Source organism: Phyllobates terribilis, unplaced genomic scaffold (assembly GCF_046119375.1).
Source record: "Phyllobates terribilis strain yellow unplaced genomic scaffold, ASM4611937v1 Scaffold_5__5_contigs__length_657084704, whole genome shotgun sequence".
NCBI lineage: Eukaryota > Metazoa > Chordata > Amphibia > Anura > Dendrobatidae > Phyllobates > Phyllobates terribilis.
The window spans coordinates 654,542,524-654,562,945 of record NW_027362765.1 but is presented as its reverse complement, the minus strand read 5'-3'; the positions used below and the strand labels follow the sequence as shown (position 1 = coordinate 654,562,945).

The following is a 20,422-nucleotide window of genomic DNA, read 5'->3' as shown; positions in this document are numbered from 1 at the left end:
CGTGGGTATTACCCCCTTCCCAGGCTTCAAACATCTGCCCCAGCCGTCTGCTTAACCTCCGCTAGAGCCTAAAATTAAGGGGAACCCCACGCCAATTTTTTTAATAATAAATCCTTTATTTTAATACTAAATGACAAGTACAGTAACCAACACTATCACTGTACTTCATATATATGTGACTGACATGTTTCTATCTATCTAATCTATGTGTGAAGCTCTATTCTGTCTGTTATAAATTGTCGGGTACCGCTGCTGAATTGCCGGCCGGCTTTTTTAAAGAGACAGTGCATGAAAACACTATTATTTTTTTAAATAAATCCTTTACACTAAATGACAAGTACAGTAAGCAACACTATCACTGTACTTATTATATATGTGACTGACATGTTTCTATCTATCTAATCTATGTGTGAAGCTCTATTCTTTCTGTTCTAAATTGTCGGGTACAGATGCTGAATTGCCGGCCGGCTTTTTTAAAGAGACGGTGCATGAAAACACTAATATTTTTTTTAATAAATCCTTTACACTAAATGACAAGTGCAGTAACCAACACTGTCACTGTGCTTCTTATATGTGTGACTGACATGTTTCTATCTATCTAATCTATGTGTGATGCTCTATTCCTTCTTGTCTAAATTGTCGGGTACCGGTGTATGCCGCTGCTGAATTTGCCGGCCGGCTTTTTTAAAGAGAGTGTCTTCTGAGCAGTTTGTCAGCTTTTGGACACCTTTGCAGGTGTTTTCTATGTGTTTCTATGTGTTTTTGTTTGCCTGCCATTGGTTTTAACGGTGTTCGACGGTGTTCTAAGGTGTTCGACGAACAGTTCGACGAACAGTTCCTCGAACATCCCGGTGTTCGACGAACCGAACCGAACCCGAACACTACGGGGGTGGCTCAACACTAGTCCCCAGATAGGGGACGTATCAGATATTAAACTGATAAGAACAGATACTACACTTGATCTTAGCCAAAAGGCCGAGAAGCGATAACCAGAATTGGTTTCAAACTACGGAGCCACCCAAGGATCCTGAAAAGTCCATTTGTGGAGATGAGCTCCTGGACTCACGTTAAGAAGACATGTTGTCAACCTCTAGATCCCTTACATGCCTGCACTTTTCGGCTTGCTGCTGCTGCAATCCACGCGTTTTAGATCTGCATAACTCCACCTCTTTAAACACAGCACCTTCACCCCCTGCTGTTCCCACCCGCCTCAACACCGTTGGAAGGGAGGAGAACCAATTAAGGCGGGGGGTGGGGTGGAACGAGCAGCTGTCTACCCTTAGCAGGAGGGCTCCTGATTACATACCTCTCCTGCTGCTGCTGCTGCTGGCTGTCCAGCAGCAGACTGAAGGTGGCTGCTGCTGTGCACAGGTATATAAAGGCTCAGAGCCTATTATGACACGCGCAGCCAGCGTTCCATTGCCACATTCCATCTACTGCAGGCAGGATACCTGGCTGGCTGAATGTCGCTGAGAAGCTCACAGAGACCGCCATAAGCAACAGTTTAACAGAATGCCACAGACTAATCAACCAAACTTTTTGGGTTGGGTTCTCTTTTATAGTCTGCAGGCATTAAATGAAAGAAGTCAGTGTTCCAGCAGAAGGAGACAACGTTTCAGAAAAGGCATTGTAGCAAACCAAAAAAGAAATTTTAAGCGCAGCAGAGTAACCAGCGCACATACCTGTTAGCTCTGGTGAGTTTAAAAGGCTGCTGTTGATAACAAGGGCATTTGCTAAATAGATGGTGTGTGTGCAACAATATACTGAAAGGTCAATTATATTGTGCAGCTTATCTCACCACCTGTAGTTATTTAGGTGAAAGCTCCAAAATGCTTGCCTAATATGTCTGTTTATCCAAAAGGAAGTAAAAAGGGAGAGCTAGAAAGATAGCATTGCATCACATTACATGGCAATGCAATGCACAGTTGCTGAAGTTGAACCAAAATGAGCTTGTAATCTGGCTTCTGCAACTTTGAACATGAAAAATCCAATGAGGAGAAGAAAAGCAAAGCCAAAGAGTCCATCCCAAAATCCGACAAACAAGCAAAATGAACAAAAAACATTGAATTCAATTCTTTCTGATTTTAGAAACTGCATTAAAGAAGGGGTGCACCGGTCCTGGAGATACTGCAATACCAGGTCAATGCGTGGAGTGGACAGAGCAAGCTCTTTTTCCATCTCCCTGTTCTAAAAATCCATTTAATATATGGTCCCCAGATAGGGGACGTATCAGATATTAAACTGATAAGAACAGATACTACACTTGATCTTAGCCAAAAGGCCGAGAAGCGATAACCAGAATTGGTTTCAAACTACGGAGCCACCCAAGGATCCTGAAAAGTCCATTTGTGGAGATGAGCTCCTGGACTCACGTTAAGAAGACATGTTGTCAACCTCTAGATCCCTTACATGCCTGCACTTTTCGGCTTGCTGCTGCTGCAATCCACGCGTTTTAGATCTGCATAACTCCACCTCTTTAAACACAGCACCTTCACCCCCTGCTGTTCCCACCCGCCTCAACACCGTTGGAAGGGAGGAGAACCAATTAAGGCGGGGGGTGGGGTGGAACGAGCAGCTGTCTACCCTTAGCAGGAGGGCTCCTGATTACATACCTCTCCTGCTGCTGCTGCTGCTGGCTGTCCAGCAGCAGACTGAAGGTGGCTGCTGCTGTGCACAGGTATATAAAGGCTCAGAGCCTATTATGACACGCGCAGCCAGCGTTCCATTGCCACATTCCATCTACTGCAGGCAGGATACCTGGCTGGCTGAATGTCGCTGAGAAGCTCACAGAGACCGCCATAAGCAACAGTTTAACAGAATGCCACAGACTAATCAACCAAACTTTTTGGGTTGGGTTCTCTTTTATAGTCTGCAGGCATTAAATGAAAGAAGTCAGTGTTCCAGCAGAAGGAGACAACGTTTCAGAAAAGGCATTGTAGCAAACCAAAAAAGAAATTTTAAGCGCAGCAGAGTAACCAGCGCACATACCTGTTAGCTCAGGTGAGTTTAAAAGGCTGCTGTTGATAACAAGGGCATTTGCTAAATAGATGGTGTGTGTGCAACAATATACTGAAAGGTCAATTATATTGTGCAGCTTATCTCACCACCTGTAGTTATTTAGGTGAAAGCTCCAAAATGCTTGCCTAATATGTCTGTTTATCCAAAAGGAAGTAAAAAGGGAGAGCTAGAAAGATAGCATTGCATCACATTACATGGCAATGCAATGCACAGTTGCTGAAGTTGAACCAAAATGAGCTTGTAATCTGGCTTCTGCAACTTTGAACATGAAAAATCCAATGAGGAGAAGAAAAGCAAAGCCAAAGAGTCCATCCCAAAATCCGACAAACAAGCAAAATGAACAAAAAACATTGAATTCAATTCTTTCTGATTTTAGAAACTGCATTAAAGAAGGGGTGCACCGGTCCTGGAGATACTGCAATACCAGGTCAATGCGTGGAGTGGACAGAGCAAGCTCTTTTTCCATCTCCCTGTTCTAAAAATCCATTTAATATATGGTCCCCAGATAGGGGACGTATCAGATATTAAACTGATAAGAACAGATACTACACTTGATCTTAGCCAAAAGGCCGAGAAGCGATAACCAGAATTGGTTTCAAACTACGGAGCCACCCAAGGATCCTGAAAAGTCCATTTGTGGAGATGAGCTCCTGGACTCCCGTTAAGAAGACATGTTGTCAACCTCTAGATCCCTTACATGCCTGCACTTTTCGGCTTGCTGCTGCTGCAATCCACGCGTTTTAGATCTGCATAACTCCACCTCTTTAAACACAGCACCTTCACCCCCTGCTGTTCCCACCCGCCTCAACACCGTTGGAAGGGAGGAGAACCAATTAAGGCGGGGGGTGGAGTGGAACGAGCAGCTGTCGACCCTTAGCAGGAGGGCTCCTGATTACATACCTCTCCTGCTGCTGCTGCTGCTGGCTGTCCAGCAGCAGACTGAAGGTGGCTGCTGCTGTGCACAGGTATATAAAGGCTCAGAGCCTATTATGACACGCGCAGCCAGCGTTCCATTGCCACATTCCATCTACTGCAGGCAGGATACCTGGCTGGCTGAATGTCGCTGAGAAGCTCACAGAGACCGCCATAAGCAACAGTTTAACAGAATGCCACAGACTAATCAACCAAACTTTTTGGGTTGGGTTCTCTTTTATAGTCTGCAGGCATTAAATGAAAGAAGTCAGTGTTCCAGCAGAAGGAGACAACGTTTCAGAAAAGGCATTGTAGCAAACCAAAAAAGAAATTTTAAGCGCAGCAGAGTAACCAGCGCACATACCTGTTAGCTCAGGTGAGTTTAAAAGGCTGCTGTTGATAACAAGGGCATTTGCTAAATAGATGGTGTGTGTGCAACAATATACTGAAAGGTCAATTATATTGTGCAGCTTATCTCACCACCTGTAGTTATTTAGGTGAAAGCTCCAAAATGCTTGCCTAATATGTCTGTTTATCCAAAAGGAAGTAAAAAGGGAGAGCTAGAAAGATAGCATTGCATCACATTACATGGCAATGCAATGCACAGTTGCTGAAGTTGAACTAAAATGAGCTTGTAATCTGGCTTCTGCAACTTTGAACATGAAAAATCCAATGAGGAGAAGAAAAGCAAAGCCAAAGAGTCCATCCCAAAATCCGACAAACAAGCAAAATGAACAAAAAACATTGAATTCAATTCTTTCTGATTTTAGAAACTGCATTAAAGAAGGGGTGCACCGGTCCTGGAGATACTGCAATACCAGGTCAATGCGTGGAGTGGACAGAGCAAGCTCTTTTTCCATCTCCCTGTTCTAAAAATCCATTTAATATATGGTCCCCAGATAGGGGACGTATCAGATATTAAACTGATAAGAACAGATACTACACTTGATCTTAGCCAAAAGGCCGAGAAGCGATAACCAGAATTGGTTTCAAACTACGGAGCCACCCAAGGATCCTGAAAAGTCCATTTGTGGAGATGAGCTCCTGGACTCACGTTAAGAAGACATGTTGTCAACCTCTAGATCCCTTACATGCCTGCACTTTTCGGCTTGCTGCTGCTGCAATCCACGCGTTTTAGATCTGCATAACTCCACCTCTTTAAACACAGCACCTTCACCCCCTGCTGTTCCCACCCGCCTCAACACCGTTGGAAGGGAGGAGAACCAATTAAGGCGGGGGGTGGGGTGGAACGAGCAGCTGTCTACCCTTAGCAGGAGGGCTCCTGATTACATACCTCTCCTGCTGCTGCTGCTGCTGGCTGTCCAGCAGCAGACTGAAGGTGGCTGCTGCTGTGCACAGGTATATAAAGGCTCAGAGCCTATTATGACACGCGCAGCCAGCGTTCCATTGCCACATTCCATCTACTGCAGGCAGGATACCTGGCTGGCTGAATGTCGCTGAGAAGCTCACAGAGACCGCCATAAGCAACAGTTTAACAGAATGCCACAGACTAATCAACCAAACTTTTTGGGTTGGGTTCTCTTTTATAGTCTGCAGGCATTAAATGAAAGAAGTCAGTGTTCCAGCAGAAGCAGACAACGTTTCAGAAAAGGCATTGTAGCAAACCAAAAAAGAAATTTTAAGCGCAGCAGAGTAACCAGCGCACATACCTGTTAGCTCAGGTGAGTTTAAAAGGCTGCTGTTGATAACAAGGGCATTTGCTAAATAGATGGTGTGTGTGCAACAATATACTGAAAGGTCAATTATATTGTGCAGCTTATCTCACCACCTGTAGTTATTTAGGTGAAAGCTCCAAAATGCTTGCCTAATATGTCTGTTTATCCAAAAGGAAGTAAAAAGGGAGAGCTAGAAAGATAGCATTGCATCACATTACATGGCAATGCAATGCACAGTTGCTGAAGTTGAACCAAAATGAGCTTGTAATCTGGCTTCTGCAACTTTGAACATGAAAAATCCAATGAGGAGAAGAAAAGCAAAGCCAAAGAGTCCATCCCAAAATCCGACAAACAAGCAAAATGAACAAAAAACATTGAATTCAATTCTTTCTGATTTTAGAAACTGCATTAAAGAAGGGGTGCACCGGTCCTGGAGATACTGCAATACCAGGTCAATGCGTGGAGTGGACAGAGCAAGCTCTTTTTCCATCTCCCTGTTCTAAAAATCCATTTAATATATGGTCCCCAGATAGGGGACGTATCAGATATTAAACTGATAAGAACAGATACTACACTTGATCTTAGCCAAAAGGCCGAGAAGCGATAACCAGAATTGGTTTCAAACTACGGAGCCACCCAAGGATCCTGAAAAGTCCATTTGTGGAGATGAGCTCCTGGACTCCCGTTAAGAAGACATGTTGTCAACCTCTAGATCCCTTACATGCCTGCACTTTTCGGCTTGCTGCTGCTGCAATCCACGCGTTTTAGATCTGCATAACTCCACCTCTTTAAACACAGCACCTTCACCCCCTGCTGTTCCCACCCGCCTCAACACCGTTGGAAGGGAGGAGAACCAATTAAGGCGGGGGGTGGGGTGGAACGAGCAGCTGTCTACCCTTAGCAGGAGGGCTCCTGATTACATACCTCTCCTGCTGCTGCTGCTGCTGGCTGTCCAGCAGCAGACTGAAGGTGGCTGCTGCTGTGCACAGGTATATAAAGGCTCAGAGCCTATTATGACACGCGCAGCCAGCGTTCCATTGCCACATTCCATCTACTGCAGGCAGGATACCTGGCTGGCTGAATGTCGCTGAGAAGCTCACAGAGACCGCCATAAGCAACAGTTTAACAGAATGCCACAGACTAATCAACCAAACTTTTTGGGTTTGGTTCTCTTTTATAGTCTGCAGGCATTAAATGAAAGAAGTCAGTGTTCCAGCAGAAGGAGACAACGTTTCAGAAAAGGCATTGTAGCAAACCAAAAAAGAAATTTTAAGCGCAGCAGAGTAACCAGCGCACATACCTGTTAGCTCAGGTGAGTTTAAAAGGCTGCTGTTGATAACAAGGGCATTTGCTAAATAGATGGTGTGTGTGCAACAATATACTGAAAGGTCAATTATATTGTGCAGCTTATCTCACCACCTGTAGTTATTTAGGTGAAAGCTCCAAAATGCTTGCCTAATATGTCTGTTTATCCAAAAGGAAGTAAAAAGGGAGAGCTAGAAAGATAGCATTGCATCACATTACATGGCAATGCAATGCACAGTTGCTGAAGTTGAACCAAAATGAGCTTGTAATCTGGCTTCTGCAACTTTGAACATGAAAAATCCAATGAGGAGAAGAAAAGCAAAGCCAAAGAGTCCATCCCAAAATCCGACAAACAAGCAAAATGAACAAAAAACATTGAATTCAATTCTTTCTGATTTTAGAAACTGCATTAAAGAAGGGGTGCACCGGTCCTGGAGATACTGCAATACCAGGTCAATGCGTGGAGTGGACAGAGCAAGCTCTTTTTCCATCTCCCTGTTCTAAAAATCCATTTAATATATGGTCCCCAGATAGGGGACGTATCAGATATTAAACTGATAAGAACAGATTTTTTTTTTTTTTTTTTTTTTTTTTTTTTTTTTTTCCTACTCAGATCTTTAAGTCCACCATCACAAGTCATCATGTTAAAATGGTTTCAAACTTAAAAGTTTCCTCATTGTAGATAGCAAACTGGATCTTTTTTTTTTTTTTCCCTTTTTTTGTTGTTGTAAATTTACAGCTTATATTATTTTCCATATTCCAGTTTATTTTCGTTTTAACTTTAGAATTTCCATTTTTTACAGGGGGGTACATATGGTGCAACAAGAACATCACAAGGTAAGTACATTCCAATCTTTTTGCTTCCAAATTTCATTAGCTTTTTTATCACCAAACAACACCTTATCTCTCCAGAAATATAAAAACATATAACTTAGGCATAACTTAATACATTCTTGTACCGATACTTCCTTATGTTTAAAAATCAAAATATTCCGAGTTTTCCAAAGCGCCATTTTCACACAAGATAAAATTATCCATACAACCTTGAACACTTCATCCTTGACACCCAACCCGTAAAAAATCCTATTAAAATCTAGAAAATTAACACCACTTAGAGCTTTAACTAAATTACTAATCTTTCTCCATACTAATTGCGCATAACAACAGTTCCAAAAAATGTGCATAGCTGTTTCGCCAGCAGCACATTTACGTCTTGGGCATTTTTCAAACCGTACCAATCCTCTTCTATATTGGAAATCTCGAGTTGGCAGACAGTCTTTAATACTACACAATATTAAGTCCTTGTGTTCATTAGTCAAACACTTAAAATTTGCATTAATCCAAATTTTATCTACAACATTATCGGAAAATCGCTCTACCGGACTAGCTATCACCCTGCTTTCTAAGACTTTTAAAATGTTCTTATGATTTACAAGTATTTTAAGATCCATATTCATTAATTTAAAATCCCTCAGAATTCTTTCTAAAATAATATAATTCCCAGATGGCATAAACTTATATGGCTGATCCAAATGCATTTGTAACCATTTGTATTTCCTAATAAAAAAACCCAAATTGTATGTTAAAAAGGTTTTCAGCCTAGAAACTGGTCCTAATAAAGTGCATATGCAATTAGCTAAATACTTGGCATAAATGAAGGTTCTGATGTCTGGGAAGCCTTTCCCTCCTTTCCCTTTAATTTTGTACAACTCTTCCCTTTTTACCCTTTCCATTTTTGACTTCCATAGGAAATTAAAACATAACTTAATTATCTTTTTCATTACATTAATAGGAGGTATAAAAACAGTTGAAATGTATAAAATTATCGGAAGTAAGACCTGCTTTATTATCAAGATTTTGCCTTCCATTGTTAAACTTCTCAAGTTCCAAAAATCAATCTTTTTCCTTACCCTTTCAAGCAGGGACTCCCAATTCCTCACATTCCCACATGTCTCTGTAAAAAATACCCCTAAAACTTTAATTTCCATTACTCTCATCAGCATGCAATCCGAATTTAAAAGAAATTTACCCATAGTTAAAACACCTGATTTTTCTAAATTTATTTTAAAACCAGATGCTCCACCAAACCACACAACTGTCCTTAAAACTCTATGAAGACTCTTAATGTCCCGCACTAAAACTGACACATCATCCATATAAGCTAAAACCTTCACTTGGTCATTCCTACTGCCAGGAATAAAAAAGCCATTAATAACTTTATCTTTCCTAAAAGCAGTTAAAAGGGGTTCTATTGCACAAATGAAAAGTATAGGCGACAGGGGGCACCCCTGCTTAACCCCACAATTAATATTAATATTTTCCGATAAAAAACCATTAATAGAAATCTTACTAAAACATAACTTATACAGACATTTAATACGTTCAATAAAAACACCAGGACATCCTATTTTTTTTAAAACGGCAAATAAAAACTCATGAGCAACCCTATCATATGCCTTCTCAAAATCAAGGGAAACAAGGGCCAAGTCCTGCTTCCTATCAGCCACATCCCATATTATATCTCTCAGTAAGATTAGCGTGTCGGTAATCTTACGATTCGGGACTGCACAAGACTGATCCACCTCAATAACCGACCCTATCACACTCTTTAATCTATTGGCCAATAGTTTTGCATATACTTTATAGTCTGTATTTAGCAGCGTAATAGGCCTCCAATTTTTAATCAGTTCTTTTCCTCCTTTTTTATATAATAAAACAATAAGGCCTTCTGCCCATGACTTGGGAATATTAAAAGAGGACTCCACTTCTGAAAACAACTCATAAAAATCTTCCCCTATACTATCCCACACAACCCTGTAAAACTCCACAGGGAGGCCATCCACACCTGGTGTCTTCTGATTTTGTAAAGTGCAAATAGTATTAAATATCTCCTCCTTAGTAAACTCCCTAGATAAAAGTAATTTTTCTTCCTCACTAAGAGCTTTATCCAGAACCTCTAAAAAATGGTTTTTCAATGATTCATCAATCTTTTTTCGAGAAAACAGATCATCATAAAACATTTTGGCCTGCAATGCTTTCCCTTCTGGGCTCACCTCACCCTCTAAGACCTCAATAAAATCCTTTTTTCCACATATTTTTTTAAAGAAAAACTTAGTGCATTTCTCATCCTCATCCAGGACCTTTACCCTAGAGTTGAAGATGATTTCTTTTCCCTTCTCTTTTAGTGCATTCTGAATTTTCTCCTTTACCTCACTAATACTGCTGTCCATATTAACTCCATTGTTTTGAAAATAATAATAACACTGCAAATTAGCATTTAACGCATCATAAAACTGCCTTTTCTCATACGCTTTCCTCTTTCCCAATTTAACAAAGAAGGTTCTGATCTTACCCTTCATAAAATCCCACCAGTCTAAAATACACTTAAAACCCTTTTTGTTAAGTTTTAATTCATTATAAAAAACCTTAAAGTCTTCTTTAAAATTCTCCCCCTGTAATAAAGAAACATTCAGTTTCCAATGCGAAGGTTTTTTCTTACCGCAAGGGTCTATTGCTAAAGTGCATCCCAATAACTTATGATCCGAAAAAGGATTAATACTTGTCTTAAAAGAGGAACATTTAAAAGAATCAGACATAAAAAAGTGATCAATCCTAGACGTAAAACCTCTGTTTGACCACGTAACTTCAAATTCTTTTTTACTACCATCCATAGCCCATGCATCCTTTAAACTGAAGGCAGAAATTATGTTCTTAAGGCAGGTTACCGACCCATCCCGTACATTATTTAACTGGCAGTTAAAATCCCCACCAATTAAAATCGGATCCGCACCTGATAAAAAAAGCTGTAAAATCTCGAATAAATGTAATCTTTGATTTTTCTCAGTATGAGCATAAATATTAAAACAACGCACCCTTTTACCCTCCCTCATTACTTCTACACATAGAATACGACCAGGGTAAATTTCCTCATACTTCACCACCTCCCACTCACTAGAGCACAAAAAACCCACCCCATCACTTTTCAATTCATTCCCACCAGAAAAAACCATGTTACCCTTCCATATTCCACGTAAATATTCATAGCTCATTTTCCTTTCTAAATTACATTCTTGTAAAAAAATAAAATCGCATTTCTCATTATTCAAAAAATCATATAATGCAGTGCGTTTGTATAAATTGTTCAACCCCTGAACATTCAGGGATACAACAGTAATCATCTTCTAGTAATAGGCCCAGGGCTAATCCCTCCGCCCTCATCTACCAAAGGTGATTTCACATCCACAATTAAGGATTCTTGATCAGAAGAACTTGAGGGAGATACATCCCCAAACAAAGAAGACGCGTCACCACGAGATTTTTTCCCACCCAAGTCCTCCATGATCTCCTGTTGCTCTTCTTCCCATGTACTCCTTTTCAAAGATTTTGAACTTAAGTCCATATTTTCCTGGGCACAAGGAATCCCTGACGACATCTCTGATAATACCGCCAGAGCAGCAACTGTATCCACAATACCTTGTTGCCCCTCCTTTTCCTCTTCCAATGTTCCTTCCTCTCTTCCATCTTCTTTCCTCTCTCCTTCTTTCTTTTTATCTTCTTTCTTCTTGTCTTCCTTCTTCTTGTCTTCCTTCTTCTTTTCTTCCTTCTTCTTTACTTCCTTCTTCTTTTCTTCCTTCTTCCTTTCTTCTTTCTTCTTTTCTTCAGCTTTCTTCCTCTCTTCTCTTTTTTCTCTATTACTTAGAGGTGCCAGAACCTCTACTTCCTGCGCCACATTAGAAGAACTTTCTGATCCTCCATCCTCCATCTGCCCACCATCCCCTTGTTTATCTTCAGCATCAGCCTCAGATGTTTGCCTGGCTTGCATTGGGCACTCTCTCGCCTGATGAACCGGGCCAGAACATACTTCACAAGGGGCGCAATTTTCATCCATATGGCCATATTTCCGACATCGTTTACAATATGGTGGCATATTAGAAAAAAACAAAAAGCCTCTATCTCTATTTATGAACACGACTGGTGGGGGTCTTAAGACACCCCCCTCCACTGACGGGTCCTTTTTAAAAACGACCTGATACAGTCTCTTGCCGTTCCAGGCCCCAAAACCAGTCGTACAACGTTTTTTCATAATTAATACGGAGCAAAACCTTCTTAAGTATGAAGTCACTTGCTCATCAGATATGAAAGGGTTATACATATGTATTGTTAGCATCCTTTGATCAAATTGAAAGCGAGGCGTGGCTGAAATTCCTTCCAATACCTCACTATGCTCACAGGCTGCAGCATATCTAAAACTGGAAAAAACCCTCTCACATACACCAGCACCTCTCAAAGTCACATCGTGTACTCCTCTGTTAGAAAATGACTGAACACAAAAGTACTCATCCTTGCTGATATGCAAGATAGGAGTAAAGACTTTCCTGTACAAAAAGTCCAAGTTTTTAACTTGCCTAAATTCCACACTCACCACAAACCGGATGGTGTCCTTCATGTAGGCATCGTCCTGATCCAAATTCATCTCCATTTCCACACAGAGAAAATTCAAAAGAAAGCCCGATGACGTCCAAAAATAACAGCACCAGACTCGATCCCTTCTGTTCAGCAGCGTCCAGAACTCCAGTCCTGAAGAAATCCTCCTCCACGATCCAGAATTCCTTCCACGCCGAAAGGTACGAGAAACACCTTCCTTCCTTCCCAATAGCAGCAGTTCCAATCGGAAAAGGCCGAGAAAGAATTCCAGTGATCACGAACCTGCCTCCTGACACCAATCACAAGGATCGTGCCAAAAGGCCGAGAAGCGATAACCAGAATTGGTTTCAAACTACGGAGCCACCCAAGGATCCTGAAAAGTCCATTTGTGGAGATGAGCTCCTGGACTCCCGTTAAGAAGACAAGTTGTCAACCTCTAGATCCCTTACATGCCTGCACTTTTCGGCTTGCTGCTGCTGCAATCCACGCGTTTTGGATCTGCATAACTCCACCTCTTTAAACACAGCACCTTCACCCCCTGCTGTTCCCACCCGCCTCAACACCGTTGGAAGGGAGGAGAACCAATTAAGGCGGGGGGTGGGGTGGAACGAGCAGCTGTCTACCCTTAGCAGGAGGGCTCCTGATTACATACCTCTCCTGCTGCTGCTGCTGCTGCTGGCTGTCCAGCAGCAGACTGAAGGTGGCTGCTGCTGTGCACAGGTATATAAAGGCTCAGAGCCTATTATGACACGCGCAGCCAACGTTCCATTGCCACATTCCATCTACTGCAGGCAGGATACCTGGCTGGCTGAATGTCGCTGAGAAGCTCACAGAGACCGCCATAAGCAACAGTTTAACAGAATGCCACAGACTAATCAACCAAACTTTTTGGGTTGGGTTCTCTTTTATAGTCTGCAGGCATTAAATGAAAGAAGTCAGTGTTCCAGCAGAAGGAGACAACGTTTCAGAAAAGGCATTGTAGCAAACCAAAAAAGAAATTTTAAGCGCAGCAGAGTAACCAGCGCACATACCTGTTAGCTCAGGTGAGTTTAAAAGGCTGCTGTTGATAACAAGGGCATTTGCTAAATAGATGGTGTGTGTGCAACAATATACTGAAAGGTCAATTATATTGTGCAGCTTATCTCACCACCTGTAGTTATTTAGGTGAAAGCTCCAAAATGCTTGCCTAATATGTCTGTTTATCCAAAAGGAAGTAAAAAGGGAGAGCTAGAAAGATAGCATTGCATCACATTACATGGCAATGCAATGCACAGTTGCTGAAGTTGAACCAAAATGAGCTTGTAATCTGGCTTCTGCAACTTTGAACATGAAAAATCCAATGAGGAGAAGAAAAGCAAAGCCAAAGAGTCCATCCCAAAATCCGACAAACAAGCAAAATGAACAAAAAACATTGAATTCAATTCTTTCTGATTTTAGAAACTGCATTAAAGAAGGGGTGCACCGGTCCTGGAGATACTGCAATACCAGGTCAATGCGTGGAGTGGACAGAGCAAGCTCTTTTTCCATCTCCCTGTTCTAAAAATCCATTTAATATATGGTCCCCAGATAGGGGACGTATCAGATATTAAACTGATATGAACAGATACTACACTTGATCTTAGCCAAAAGGCCGAGAAGCGATAACCAGAATTGGTTTCAAACTACGGAGCCACCCAAGGATCCTGAAAAGTCCATTTGTGGAGATGAGCTCCTGGACTCCCGTTAAGAAGACATGTTGTCAACCTCTAGATCCCTTACATGCCTGCACTTTTCGGCTTGCTGCTGCTGCAATCCATGCGTTTTAGATCTGCATAACTCCACCTCTTTAAACACAGCACCTTCACCCCCTGCTGTTCCCACCCGCCTCAACACCGTTGGAAGGGAGGAGAACCAATTAAGGCGGGGGGTGGGGTGGAACGAGCAGCTGTCTACCCTTAGCAGGAGGGCTCCTGATTACATACCTCTCCTGCTGCTGCTGCTGCTGGCTGTCCAGCAGCAGACTGAAGGTGGCTGCTGCTGTGCACAGGTATATAAAGGCTCAGAGCCTATTATGGCACGCGCAGCCAGCGTTCCATTGCCACATTCCATCTACTGCAGGCAGGATACCTGGCTGGCTGAATGTCGCTGAGAAGCTCACAGAGACTGCCATAAGCAACAGTTTAACAGAATGCCACAGACTAATCAACCAAACTTTTTGGGTTGGGTTCTCTTTTATAGTCTGCAGGCATTAAATGAAAGAAGTCAGTGTTCCAGCAGAAGGAGACAACGTTTCAGAAAAGGCATTGTAGCAAACCAAAAAAGAAATTTTAAGCGCAGCAGAGTAACCAGCGCACATACCTGTTAGCTCAGGTGAGTTTAAAAGGCTGCTGTTGATAACAAGGGCATTTGCTAAATAGATGGTGTGTGTGCAACAATATACTGAAAGGTCAATTATATTGTGCAGCTTATCTCACCACCTGTAGTTATTTAGGTGAAAGCTCCAAAATGCTTGCCTAATATGTCTGTTTATCCAAAAGGAAGTAAAAAGGGAGAGCTAGAAAGATAGCATTGCATCACATTACATGGCAATGCAATGCACAGTTGCTGAAGTTGAACCAAAATGAGCTTGTAATCTGGCTTCTGCAACTTTGAACATGAAAAATCCAATGAGGAGAAGAAAAGCAAAGCCAAAGAGTCCATCCCAAAATCCGACAAACAAGCAAAATGAACAAAAAACATTGAATTCAATTCTTTCTGATTTTAGAAACTGCATTAAAGAAGGGGTGCACCGGTCCTGGAGATACTGCAATACCAGGTCAATGCGTGGAGTGGACAGAGCAAGCTCTTTTTCCATCTCCCTGTTCTAAAAATCCATTTAATATATGGTCCCCAGATAGGGGACGTATCAGATATTAAACTGATAAGAACAGATACTACACTTGATCTTAGCCAAAAGGCCGAGAAGCGATAACCAGAATTGGTTTCAAACTACGGAGCCACCCAAGGATCCTGAAAAGTCCATTTGTGGAGATGAGCTCCTGGACTCCCGTTAAGAAGACATGTTGTCAACCTCTAGATCCCTTACATGCCTGCACTTTTCGGCTTGCTGCTGCTGCAATCCACGCGTTTTAGATCTGCATAACTCCACCTCTTTAAACACAGCACCTTCACCCCCTGCTGTTCCCACCCGCCTCAACACCGTTGGAAGGGAGGAGAACCAATTAAGGCGGGGGGTGGGGTGGAACGAGCAGCTGTCTACCCTTAGCAGGAGGGCTCCTGATTACATACCTCTCCTGCTGCTGCTGCTGCTGGCTGTCCAGCAGCAGACTGAAGGTGGCTGCTGCTGTGCACAGGTATATAAAGGCTCAGAGCCTATTATGACACGCGCAGCCAGCGTTCCATTTCCACATTCCATCTACTGCAGGCAGGATACCTGGCTGGCTGAATATCGCTGAGAAGCTCACAGAGACCGCCATAAGCAACAGTTTAACAGAATGCCACAGACTAATAAACCAAACTTTTTGGGTTGGGTTCTCTTTTATAGTCTGCAGGCATTAAATGAAAGAAGTCAGTGTTCCAGCAGAAGGAGACAACGTTTCAGAAAAGGCATTGTAGCAAACCAAAAAATAAATTTTAAGCGCAGCAGAGTAACCAGCGCACATACCTGTTAGCTCAGGTGAGTTTAAAAGGCTGCTGTTGATAACAAGGGCATTTGCTAAATAGATGGTGTGTGTGCAACAATATACTGAAAGGTCAATTATATTGTGCAGCTTATCTCACCACCTGTAGTTATTTAGGTGAAAGCTCCAAAATGCTTGCCTAATATGTCTGTTTATCCAAAAGGAAGTAAAAAGGGAGAGCTAGAAAGATAGCATTGCATCACATTACATGGCAATGCAATGCACAGTTGCTGAAGTTGAACCAAAATGAGCTTGTAATCTGGCTTCTGCAACTTTGAACATGAAAAATCCAATGAGGAGAAGAAAAGCAAAGCCAAAGAGTCCATCCCAAAATCCGACAAACAAGCAAAATGAACAAAAAACATTGAATTCAATTCTTTCTGATTTTAGAAACTGCATTAAAGAAGGGGTGCACCGGTCCTGGAGATACTGCAATACCAGGTCAATGCGTGGAGTGGACAGAGCAAGCTCTTTTTCCATCTCCCTGTTCTAAAAATCCATTTAATATATGGTCCCCAGATAGGGGACGTATCAGATATTAAACTGATAAGAACAGATAAGGTTTCAACGCAATTTTATTGATTCAAAAGTATATTTACAAAGGTTTTAAAAAAGAACATTTATAACATTACAATAAAATGATAAAACATGATAATAATCAATTCAAGTTTTTTGTAAAAACACAATTTACCATCATAAAACCATTGTAACAATTAAGAAAATCATAATTACAGATGTACTTGGGTTTATTTAATTACCACTAATTGTGTTCCATAATTGTACACACCACATAGAAGCCGCTTCTTTTGCTCCATACAGTTTTTTATCTCTGAGATAGTAAATATACATTTCACTTAAAGCAAATTTTATACAGTCTGTTGAATCAATATGATCATGTTTGAAGAGTAAAATATTTCTAACTTTCCACATGGCATTTTTAAAACAATTAATAATAATCCAGGCAACTCGGAATTGTTTAAAATTTGGACACTTAAAAAGACCATAAAAGACATAAAAGTGATTAAAATCTTTCAGGCCACATGCCCATTTTAAAAGTGGGCCTACCTTTCTCCAAACCTCCTGTGCAAAATGACAATTCCAAAAGAGATGCAATACAGACTCACTTTTCCCGCATATATCTCTTGGACATTTGGCTCTCGCCACCAGCCCCCGCCTATGTTGAAACTCACGGGTAGGGAGGCACTGGTGGACGATAGCCCAGGCAAGGTCCTTGTGTACATTTGCAAGATATTTCCCGTACACATTTCGCCACACCGTTTTGTACCTTGCCTGTGAAAAATTGGAGACAGGAATTGTGTCCTCAGAGTGTCTGCAAGCAATAGATACCTTCCTTTGGTCCCCCAATATATCAGGCTCCAATTCCTGGAGACCTAAAAGTCTGACCGTTTTCTCAAGTATCACATACTGTTTAGGTGGGCACAGGAGCACAGGAGAACTTAAAGGTAGGCTAAACCACCTTTTAAAAATCATTCCTGCTGCATATTTTAAAAAATAACTAAAAATGCCATCAGATTTAAAAACCTTAAAACAGAAGCAGAAATACTTTATATGGAAAAAGGTAAAAAAATTGGGTACATCTTTACCTCCATTAGATTTACATTTGTACATCAGATCTCTTTTTAACTTTTCCATTTTTGAACCCCATAAAAACATAAAAACAATTCTTGTTACTTTCTTGATTTGTAAATTGGAAGGGGGAAACACCATTGCAACATACAACATAATGGGAATTAAAACAGCTTTAATAATTAAAATTTTACCTTCCATACTAAGGTTCCTTAAATTCCACAATGAGATCTTTTTTTCTATTTTATCCATTGCAGAGTCCCAGTTAGGGTCCCCCTCATTGGCTTGGTTAAAAATAATTCCTAAAATTTTTATGTGATTTTTCTGTATCACTATCCCAGGGGTCAAAGAGGAGTCCCATCCCCCCACATTAAAACAGTCACATTTATCTATATTTAATTTAAAACCTGAGGCTTCACAGAAAAATTGTGTGTTTCTCAATACCCTCCTCAGAGATGTGGAATCTGGACATAGTATGGTAACATCATCCATGTAACTTAGGGCTTTAAGTTGCATACCCCTACTCCCGGGAATAGGTACCCCTTTAATTACTTTATCTTTTCTCAGTATGGTTAATAGTGGTTCCATAACACAGATAAAGAGCAGTGGTGAGAGAGGGCACCCTTGTTTCACCCCTGATAATAGAGGAACCCCCTTCGTTAAAAACCCATTTACAGAAATTTGACTAAAACAAGAATGATATAAAAGCATAATGCGGGTTAAAATTTTCTCTGGAAACGCCATTTTTTTAAGAACCATAAAAAGAAATTCATGCGATACCCTGTCAAAAGCTTTTTCAAAGTCTAAGGATAAAATAGCAAGGTTTTGACTTCTCTCTTTTGAATACCATATGGTATCCCTAATTATGTTGAGGGACTCAGCTATGGTTCTTCCGGGAACACCACATACCTGGTTAGGGTGAATTAATTTGGCTATAAAGGGTTTTAAACGGACTGCAATAAGTTTAGCTAAAATTTTATAATCAAGGTTTAAAAGCGTAATAGGCCGCCAGTTTTTAAGTTGGCTCCTATCCCCTTTTTTATATATTAAAGATACCAGACCTCTCCTCCAAGATGGGGGTAATTTATTAGTATTAAAAGCTTCTTTAAACAATAAAAACATATCGTTCTTTAAAATTCCCCAAAAAGTCAGATAAAACTCAATCGGTAGACCGTCTTCCCCAGGGGCTTTCCCACTGGAGAAACTTTTAAAAATCTGTAAAAGTTCCTCACTGGTGAGATCCCTAGATAAAATACCCTGGTCTAAAATATCTAACTTAAAATCAAGGGAATTAATAGCATACTCTAAAAGGATGGATCTATAACTTTAGTGTTAAAAAGAAGTTGATAAAAATTAAAAGCTTTTCCTAACATACCCTTAATATCATTTTCACCTTCAAGATTTAGGATTGCGTCCCTCCTCCCCATTACCTTTTTGAAGAAGAATCGGGAGCATTTCTCTCCTTCCTCCAGGTGCTGTACATGGGAGTTAAAAATTATTTGTTTTCCTTTTTCATTAAGAGCATTTTTTATTTCAGACTTAAGATTTGCAATATCATCATCCACATCAATACCAACTTCTTTTAGTTTAAAGAGTACTTGTAATCTCATATTAAAAACATAAAACCACTGCTTTTTCTTTTTTGCTTTCATTTTCCCTGCCTTAATAAAAAATAATTTAATCTTAGGTTTAATGCTCTCCCACCAATCCAGCATCGAGGCGCGGGGGTCTCTCTTTGATTGCCAGCACTGGTAGGCCTGCACAAACCTCTTTTGAATATCAATATCCTCTAGGAGAGTTGTATTTAATCTCCATGGGCCTCTTGAGGTATTTTGTTCCCCTGCTAACTCTAAAAACACAGATAAAACTTTATGATCAGAGAATAAATTAGATAAAAGAAAACATTTACAAGGTTTAAAGGCAGTAGAAGCAAATATGAAATCAATTCTAGAAGAAACTCTTCCATTGGACCATGTAACACCTGGATCCGCCGGCAAGAGTTCCTTCCAGCAGTCCTGTAATCTAAAATCATCAATTAAACTTTTCAACAAATAGGAGGTACGGTCTTTACGATTCACATCCCCACCCTGCCGGGATTCCCCATCACGTAAACAATTAAAATCTCCTCCCACTAGCAGGGGGGTTGACCCAACACAAAATAATGGCAATATTTCAAGTAAATCCGCCCTTTCCTGCTTCCCAGGAGGAGCGTACACATTTAATAAACGTAAAGAAAGTCCATTAAAAACAAGATGTATTAAAATAGCTCTGCCAGGTATAATTTCAGTCACAGATTGAATGATGGTAGAATGTCCACTGCAAAGTAGTCCAACTCCGGCAGCACGACAGTCATTAGCACCGGACCACACAGAAGCGCCCAGTTTCCAGTCTTCTTTTAAGTCCTTATAATTTAAATTACTCTGTATACCACATTCTTGTAGAAAGCAGAAATCAAAGTCCAATGTCTCTAAATAAGAAAATAAAGCAGCCCTACGTGTAGGGCTCTTTAGGGACCTCACATTTAGTGAGGAGATTTTAAGAGGAACAGACATTAAGAAGAATCAGGATCTGAAGATGGGAAGAAGTCAATACACGGCACCTCCTCCTCCGCATCTCCAGGGGTCAGGATTTGTTTAATATTACCGGGATCTGAAGCAGGCAAAAAGGCATCATCCACTTTTGGCTCCTCATCTGGACCTCGACATCCGTGTTTTCTTTGGATATCAGGTTGCTTTACGTCCTCCCGTTGCCTTTTCAGAGGCTGGGAGCTGTCCATCTTTTCCAAGTCCTGTGCATCTGCAGTCCTCATGGCGGTCTGGTCTATGGAACGGGTGTCATCCT

General features: G+C 41.1%; 7 non-coding genes and 2 pseudogenes across 7 annotated transcripts; all 9 read right to left on the bottom strand.

The window, feature by feature from the left end:
* Nucleotides 1-884: 884 nt before the first annotated feature.
* Nucleotides 885-987, bottom strand: LOC141150826 (U2 spliceosomal RNA; annotated as a pseudogene).
* A 1,115-nt stretch (nt 988-2,102) lies between these two features.
* Nucleotides 2,103-2,293, bottom strand: LOC141275618 (U2 spliceosomal RNA). The gene has a single exon (XR_012323850.1). It is a non-coding gene; the product is annotated as a U2 spliceosomal RNA (small nuclear RNA).
* Nucleotides 2,294-3,408: 1,115 nt separating this feature from the next.
* LOC141275617 (U2 spliceosomal RNA) lies at nt 3,409-3,599 on the bottom strand. The gene has a single exon (XR_012323849.1). It is a non-coding gene; the product is annotated as a U2 spliceosomal RNA (small nuclear RNA).
* A 1,115-nt stretch (nt 3,600-4,714) lies between these two features.
* Nucleotides 4,715-4,905, bottom strand: LOC141275616 (U2 spliceosomal RNA). The gene has a single exon (XR_012323848.1). It is a non-coding gene; the product is annotated as a U2 spliceosomal RNA (small nuclear RNA).
* Nucleotides 4,906-6,020: 1,115 nt separating this feature from the next.
* Nucleotides 6,021-6,211, bottom strand: LOC141275615 (U2 spliceosomal RNA). The gene has a single exon (XR_012323847.1). It is a non-coding gene; the product is annotated as a U2 spliceosomal RNA (small nuclear RNA).
* Nucleotides 6,212-7,326: 1,115 nt separating this feature from the next.
* On the bottom strand, nt 7,327-7,551 carry LOC141150747 (U2 spliceosomal RNA; annotated as a pseudogene).
* Nucleotides 7,552-13,786: 6,235 nt separating this feature from the next.
* On the bottom strand, nt 13,787-13,977 carry LOC141149905 (U2 spliceosomal RNA). The gene has a single exon (XR_012246184.1). It is a non-coding gene; the product is annotated as a U2 spliceosomal RNA (small nuclear RNA).
* A 1,115-nt stretch (nt 13,978-15,092) lies between these two features.
* Nucleotides 15,093-15,283, bottom strand: LOC141275614 (U2 spliceosomal RNA). Its single transcript, XR_012323846.1, has one exon. It is a non-coding gene; the product is annotated as a U2 spliceosomal RNA (small nuclear RNA).
* Nucleotides 15,284-16,398: 1,115 nt separating this feature from the next.
* Nucleotides 16,399-16,587, bottom strand: LOC141150478 (U2 spliceosomal RNA). The gene has a single exon (XR_012246671.1). It is a non-coding gene; the product is annotated as a U2 spliceosomal RNA (small nuclear RNA).
* Nucleotides 16,588-20,422: the final 3,835 nt, after the last annotated feature.